The 8,081-nt window shown below is 42.7% G+C and overlaps 1 pseudogene; it reads right to left on the bottom strand.

Moving 5' to 3' along the window:
- Window positions 1-6,663: 6,663 nt before the first annotated feature.
- Window positions 6,664-7,057, bottom strand: LOC116098261 (annotated as a pseudogene).
- Between the last annotated feature and the right edge of the window lie 1,024 nt (window positions 7,058-8,081).

Below are 8,081 nucleotides of genomic sequence, written 5' to 3'. Positions count from 1 at the left end.
ACACACACACACACACGTTAAAACAAGCAAACAGCAACAACAACCAACCTATGAATCTCATGAGGCAAACATGAGTTAAGAGGAGAGAACAAGTAGCGGCAGAAAGCATAGCTTTTAAACATTGAGATGTAAATCTGGGAGTGTGGCTCAGACAGTGAAGTATCTGCCTTGCATGCATGAAGCCCCGGCTTTGATCCCTAGCATCACTGTAACTGAGTATGGTTGTACACACTTATCCTTCTCATACCTGGGAGATGGAAGCAGGATGATCCGGAATGCAAGGTTCACATCTGGTACATAATTCAAAACCAGCCTGAGCTACATAAGACCCTGACGAGAGAGAGAAAGAGAGAGAGAGAGAGAGAGAGAGAGAGAGAGAGAGAGAGAGAGAGAGAGAGGAGGGGGGGAGGGGAACGGAGACAGAGACGGGAGACACAGAGAGCTAGCTCAAGTTGGATTTGCCAGTGTGTATATATGAGCAACATCTGCATGCCTGATGCCCACAGAGAGCAGAAAATGACAGCAGCAGATCCCCTGGAAGTGGAGTTACAGGTGGTTGTGAAGCACACCATTCAGCCCTCTGCAAGATCAGGAAGTGTTCTCAACCATCGAGCCACCTGTCCAGCCTGACTCAGTCATTTCTAATCTACTGACGAGTCTGCTGACCTCTATTCATGATCTGATTCTACAGCCATCGTTCCCCACAAATCCAAACACTTCTTAGGGGTCCTTATACAGGTCTGACAGCTAGCCCTGAGGTAATCATGGTGTAGGCTGACGTTCCAGACTGATAATGAGCCCAAAACAAGAGGATGCAAATAAATGCTCTGCTCCCTGGCAGTTGTTTGACATTTGTGTGAGTTACCTAATCCTGAGAGGGAAATCCCCTCCCTGGACCTAAAAGACATCCAGATGTCAAACAGTCATAAATTTTTTTAAAAAATCTATAAAACAGCATGGTTGTCACTCACAGTCAGGGCCATCTGCTGGGAGGGACACACCTTGGAAAGCAGAACACTGGGACTCCCAGGCCGCTTCTCTGCCCTCTCTCACTCGCATGCCCTCTCCTGTGTCTGTCTTTTCAAGACAGGATTTCACTCAGTAGCTCCAGGCTTGCCAGGACCCAAGTAGTTCAGGTTGGCCTCGAACTTACACCGATCTTTCTGTCTCAGCCCTCAGCCATTTGTCAGATGTCATTCTCATTGTCAGTGCAGACCTTAGATCTTGCAGCCCAGAACCCATCCATGATGACATTATCCCTACATCACAGTGTGTATCTCTCCCACCCTGCCCTCCCCCAACACCACATCATCTCTCTTTCTAGAAATCCCTGTGCTTCATGTCAGGAGGCATGAATGAAACTGAACTACCTTGAGAATATTGAAACATTCAGATTTAGACCTCTTCCTGGCACAGATGTTCAACTGGAAACAACTTCAGGGTCAGTACCCAGGTGTAGTTCCAGCTCATCTGCGCACATCCATCAGCTTCCCTAGCACTTTTTTTTTTTAAATCTGGGGAGAAGGAGGTGGGTTGGTTGTTTTTTCTGTTTCTTATACAATAGGAACTTTGTTAACAATCATTACAGTATCCTTGGCCTTTTCTCCTTCCACAAAGTTAAGATCAAGTATGTCATTGTGTGTGTGTGTGTGTGTGTGTGTGTGTGTATGTGTGTATGTGTGTGTCTTGATATACACATGGGTGTGAGTACATGCATAAACCAGAAGTCAACCTGGGGTCATTCCTCAGGAACTGTCCACCCTGGTTTTGTTTTTTTTTTTGTTTTTGTTTGTTTGTTTGTTTGTTTTAATTTTATTTTTTTTTTTAGACAAGGTCTCTGCCTGGAACCCCAGACTCACTGATTCTCTTTACTGGCCAGAGGGTAAACCCCAGCAATACTCCTGTTTCCACCTCTCCAGCACTGGAATTACAAATGTGCCCCACCACACACACAACTTTCACATGGGTTCTGGGAATTGAACTTGGGTCTTCTTGCTTGCAAGGAAAGCACTGTACCATCTGATCCATTGTACCAGCGTCCCGTGAGTCTTCATTAATGGAATAGTTAAGGTTGGGGGGCTGATAGCATATTGCCATAGTATAGCTTGTTCAGCTATGCTTTGGAGGTGAGGGGCGTTTTTTTAAAGGTTAAGGAAGTGGGATCTTTCTCCGTCTGTTTTTTTTCCTACCTTCTCAACGCTGATTTGCCCTCAGTGATTTCAGATCACTTCAGCTCCCAGAGCCATCCAGTTCCAGCTCCAGGAAGCACATCCCAACATCTAGGCTAATCCTCCCAGCGGCTGCGAACATATCAGCAGCAACAATGGCCACTCGCTGATGGACGTTACTAGGAAATTCCTGCTTTCCTGCCGTGTGTTTGCTAATGTCTGCACCTTTGTGAAATGGAATATTCATTTTTTTTCATTGAAAATTCATAGAAAACTCTGTATCTAACCTCAGCAAGTTAGATAGATAGTGTCATTTCTAGAAAACTATTACGTATACTCTAAGATTATTCCTTTTCTAAGATATATATTTGACTACTGTATTTTATGTTCTTGTTTTGTCTCTCTGTATGCCTGCACACCAATGTGTATGCCTGGTGCCTGTGGAAGCCAGAACTGAAGTTTCAGATGGTTGTGAATCACTATGTGTAGTACTGGGAATCAAACCTGGGTCCTCTGGAAGAGCAGTGGGTGCTCTTAACCACTGAGCTTTCTCTCCAGCCCCACCCCCTGAGATTCTTTTTAAAATGTCATCTTTTGAGAGGCCTAGATTTTTCCTGGAACTAGATTATACCCACCAGTGTCCAAATGATGGCAACATTCTCTGTGAAACATATCCTGGTGAAAAAAGGAAAGTTTGGGATGTCTTGGAGGTGGGCGTCCTTGCTTACCACCCATCACTTAACAGGCAAGAAGCAAGCCCAGAGAGGTTAACAACTTAGTTAAAGTCTCCTGGTTGCTGGGAGACAGATCAGGACCCAAAGACCTGTGTTTCCATGTAACATGAAGTAGAATGTAGCTCCAAAGGAGACAAAGCTCCCGAAGGGCTGTCTACTGCCAGAAGTTAATGCTGTTTACTGGTTTTCCATGAAGCCACAGGCTGGCTGGAGTCTGCTCTGGTTCCCTATTCGTGTAACAAATGGCTCCAAACTTAAGAACACAAATGTGTCCTCTTAGAATTCTGGAGTGGAGAGGTCTGATCCGAGCCTCTCTGGGCTCATATTCCTAGTCAATTACTGTGATCAAGACAATTGCCCACAGACATGCTCAGAAGCCCATGTCATGGGTAATTCTCTGTTCATTTGGGTTGACATGCAACACCTTCACACCCACTACCATCCCTTCTTCCCCTCTCCCATTTGTTCCCTTGGCTACCCTAGAATTTCACATCTACTTTTATGTATTGATGTATCTATATAAGATCTAGGAACTGCATATGAAAGAAATATATGATATCTATATTTCTGAGACTTGCTTAATTAACACAGCTATGTCCAGTTGTAGCCACTTTTCTGCAAATAACTGAACTTTTGTTCTCTTCCATGGCTGAAAACATTCCATTAAGTATATATACCACACTTTCCGTATCTGTTGGGTTGTTATTAGACACCTGCATCAGTCTCATGACTCAGCGAATGTGAACATCACTGTGATTCACACTGATGAAGTATCTCTGTGGTATGTTCACTTGGAGTTCATTGGCTAAATAGTCAAGAGTGGAACAGCTGAGTCATATGATAGATCCATTTTCAGTGTTATGAGGAATCTCCAAACTGACTCCCATAGTGGCCAGACTAATTAGCACTTCTCTGAGCAGTGTCTCAGGGTTCTCTTTTGTTCATATTCTCATCAGCATCTGTTGTTACTTATTTTCTCAGTGACTGCAGTCACATCCTTTCTCAGTGATTGCTGATGAGATGAAACCCCCATGTAGTTTACATTTCTCTGATGGCTGGTGAAGTTTACCAATCCTTTTCTTTCTCAGACATAAGTGAACAGCTCCAAATCCTTCACATGCACTGGGCACTTTCTCTCCTCTGTGCTTCGTCCTTGTTATTTTCTCTGCCCAGTATTTTCTTTTCTGTTCACTCCTGGTTTTATAATACCTGATGTTTCACAGATTCAGTTTAAATGTCAGTATTGCCTCACATCTTTCTGCATTTCCTCCCTACCCTCAGGCTGGAAACAATTTTTCTCCCGACTTGTCAGGGCCCTCTCTACTCCTTGCATGCTGAACACATTCTTGCTGCTTATTACATAGCAAGTGACACTGAGCTTAATGGTTTCATAAGATATCTCATGGACCAAAATTTTGTTCAGAGCACAGCAAGTATGGCTTGATATGTCCCATGACCTCTGGAGCCTCCGCTGGGTTGTCCTGAGTTTCTCTTCCTCCTACCTGACAGCACTTCCCACACATCTGAAGGTTACTTTCTCAGAGTGTGGTGGCCTCAGGATGGAGACTTTTTATTTGACATGGTAGCCAAGGACTCCAACAGACTAACACAAAAGCCAGTCCCTTCAGAGGCAAGCATGGGCCAGGCATAGCCTGACTCTATTGCCCACAGTAGTCACACACTAGACTGAAAGGAGGGAGGAGTAGAGCCTTACCTTCTACAGAGTGTTAAAGAATTCACGGCTCTGGAGACGCCAGGCAAGCACAGGGACCTGAGTTTGATCCCGAGGGCCATGTCTAAGAGACAGATGTGAGATTTACTTTTAGCTTTTTGAGGATTCACTACACTGACCGCCATAGAGGCTGCACCTGTTTACAATCCCACCAACAGTGAGTGAGGGGTCTTTTTCCCCACATCCTCTATTGCGTTATCTGTCCATTTTTTGGTTGATCTTTGCCATTCTGACTAGGGTAAAGTAAAATCTCAAAGGCGTTTTGATTTGCATTTTCCTAATTGCTAGGGTCAAAGAACATTATAAATAAAAACATTATAAATAAAAAGATATGTCTTAGCCATTTGTATTTCTTCTTTTGAGAACTCTTTGTCCAGATTCCAAGTCCATTTTTTTGCATTTTTTTTACTCTGTTTTTTGAGTTCTTTATATACTCTGGATATTAATCCTCTGTCAATGTATAGCTGACAAAGATTCTCTTCCCGTCTGTGGGCGTCCTCTTCACTAGATATGGCCTGCAGAAGCATTTTAGTTTCATGAAGTCCCTCTCGTCAACTGTTGGCCTCTTTCCTGGTCAAATTGAGTCTTTGTGATAGTTTATATTATGCTTGGCCCAGGGAGTGGCACTATTAGAAGGTGTGGCCCTGTTGGAGTAGTTGTGTCACTGTGGGTGTGGGCTTTAAGACCCTCATCCTAGCTGCCTGGAAGTTAGTATTCTGCTAGTAGCCTTCAGATGAAGATGTAGAACTTCTTCCTGCACCATGCCTGCCTGGGTACTTCTCTGTTCCCCACCTTGATGATAATGGACACTGAACCTCCAAACCTGTAAGCCAGCCCCACTAAATGTTGTCCTCATAAGAGTTGTCTTGATCATGGTGTCTGTTCACAGCAGGAAAACCTAACCAAGACAATCTTATTGAGAGAGTCCTTCCCTGCCCCTGTATCCTACAGAGTGCTGCCCATGTCTATTTTTAGTGGTTTTAGTGTTTCAGGTTTCACAGTGAGGTCTTAGACCAACTTGGAGTTAGTCTTTGTGCAAGGTGATAGACCCAGGCCTGATTTCGTTCTCCTGCATGCGGACATCCAGTTTCCCCAGCGCCATTTATTGAAGACGTAGTCTCTTCCTCAGCTGATGTTTTTGGTATCTTTGACAAATATTAAGTGGCTGGGGTTCCATGTAATCATGTTCGGGTCTTCAATTTTGTTCCACTGGTATACAGGTCTGGTTTTGTGCCAGTAGCATATTGCTTTTACTACTGCCACATGATCCTGCTCTACCAATCCTTGGCACACTCCACAGATCACTTGATTGATTATTATCCATGCTCATTGCTGCTCTATTTATAATAGCTGGGAAATGGAAACAACCTAGTTGCCTTCTGCTAACAAATAGATATTGAAAATGTGGTGTATGCACAGTACAGAAAAGTGAAGCCATGAACTTGGCAGGTAAATGAATAAAGCTAGAAAAGAGAACTTTGAGTGAGGCAAACCAGACCTAGAAAGACAAATATCACATTCTCTCTCTCATCTGAGGGTCCTAGCTCCAAGTCTTTTTTTTTTTAACATTTAACCAATTTTAATAATATGACATAAAGCTCCTAAAATTGATACAATCATTATGCAAAATATACATGAATACTGCCTTCTTTTAAAAATATAAAATAAACAAGCAAGACATGTGAAAATAGGAGTTTCCATTAATTAAATGTCATTTTAAAAAAAGATTTATTTATTTATTATATGTAAGTACATTGTAGCTGTCTTTAAACACCCCAGAAGAAGGCATCAAATCTCGTTACAGACAGTTATGAGTAACCGTGTGGTTGCTGGGATTTGAACTTAGGATCTTTGGAAGAGCAGTCAGTGCTCTTAACCGCTGAGCCATCTCTCCGGCCTCTAAATGAAATTTTTTTTTTTTTTTTTTAAAAAGAAAGTTTTCCTTTTGTTTCATTTGGAGAAGGGAAATTATCATTTAAGACAATATTCAAGTTTATTTAAACAAGGTAAAAAAAGTATTACAAAATGTTTAACTTTCATTTGCCTCAAGGTATATGTCTCTGCCAAATTTTGGGTACAACTGCACTTTCAGGTTGGCTAACGCCGGCTAGATGGACGCCACTCTGGACTCTAAGGCATCGATCTCCTCTTGCAAAGTTTTCTTTGCATCTTCTGACATTTCCTGTGCTTCTTCTTGAGAATGGCTAATGAAAACATCACCGATCTGGTATGGAGTCGTTGTTGGCCAGCATGATATCATTACCAGCATCCTCTAAATTCGGGAGGTGTTTCTTCTTCACTTCTATTTCCTCCTTTAGCTCTGTGATTCAACTCATATTCTGAGCAAATTTGCTTATTTTTTGTTGGTCTTCGAAAGTAGCATTGACATCTTCTGCAGCCGCCTTCTTCACAGTGGCCACCATCTTGCCCTAGCTCCAAATCTTAGATTGAGCATATAAACTGGAGTAACTTCAGAAACCAGGCAAGTGAAGAGGAACCATAAGGTGAAGGCACTAGAGAGGGAAAGAGCAGGATACCAGTGGCCAAAGGATGAAAACTGGGGAACACAGAGGAACTTTAATGGGGGGGAGGTAGATAATACAAGTGGAAAGAACAGGAAAATCACAGTAAAGATGTCTGAAAAGGTTCGTAAGGAATCATAGTATTAGCTAGCTATTTAGAAATACTGATGACACGTGTTAACCTGTGTATATACAAATGTATATAGTTTAAATCCATAGACTATCTAAGACAACTCTCAATACCAGGTATATGAAGCCCTCCTTGAATTGGTCAGGGTTGTCCAAGAGACTCCCAAAACCTTGTAGGTGACTGCTGTTGACCTTAGTTTTACCCCAGAGGTAGAAGGTAAGTTGGACCCAAGTTGGATCTGACCTAAAACCTCCTTCCTGGGGACTAGGTTTTATGAAACAAAAGGGCAAGATACATGCTTCCAAAGGAAAGAAGCAAACAAAAAAGCTTACCTAGCTTTGATGCCTACGACCTAAAACAACAACTAGCATGCTAGGCTAACCCTAAGAGTGAAAGAGTGGTACATGCATCCTGGTGATAACAGACAGCTCTGTAATTGGACTTAAAACCTGCTCAAGAAGGGGGAAATTGGGCCTAGGACTGGAAACTGAGCCAACTATCTAGGGCCATTGAAGTCATAGATCTTGGAGGAGAAGCTATAGCCACCACTATACTAAGCCAGCATAATCCCTAACTGTATTCTAAATATTTATCTCTATACCCACAGATTGTAGCTCTCAGCCCTCATCAGGAACTTTCTCTTTGCAGCATATGGAGGCCATTGTGGAAAATCATAACTGATCTAAATGCAGAGTTGTGGATCCCAGTCCCAATACATCTACAACACAACATATGCACCGCAGGCTCAAGGCTCATTTTGGAAGGCCAGAAAGATTGTAAGAACCAGAGGAACAA

The sequence above is a fragment of the Mastomys coucha genome, unplaced genomic scaffold (assembly GCF_008632895.1).
Source record: "Mastomys coucha isolate ucsf_1 unplaced genomic scaffold, UCSF_Mcou_1 pScaffold20, whole genome shotgun sequence".
NCBI classification, from domain to species: Eukaryota; Metazoa; Chordata; class Mammalia; order Rodentia; family Muridae; genus Mastomys; species Mastomys coucha.
Note: the sequence above shows the minus strand (reverse complement) of the source record. Positions and strands in the feature narration are given on the sequence as shown.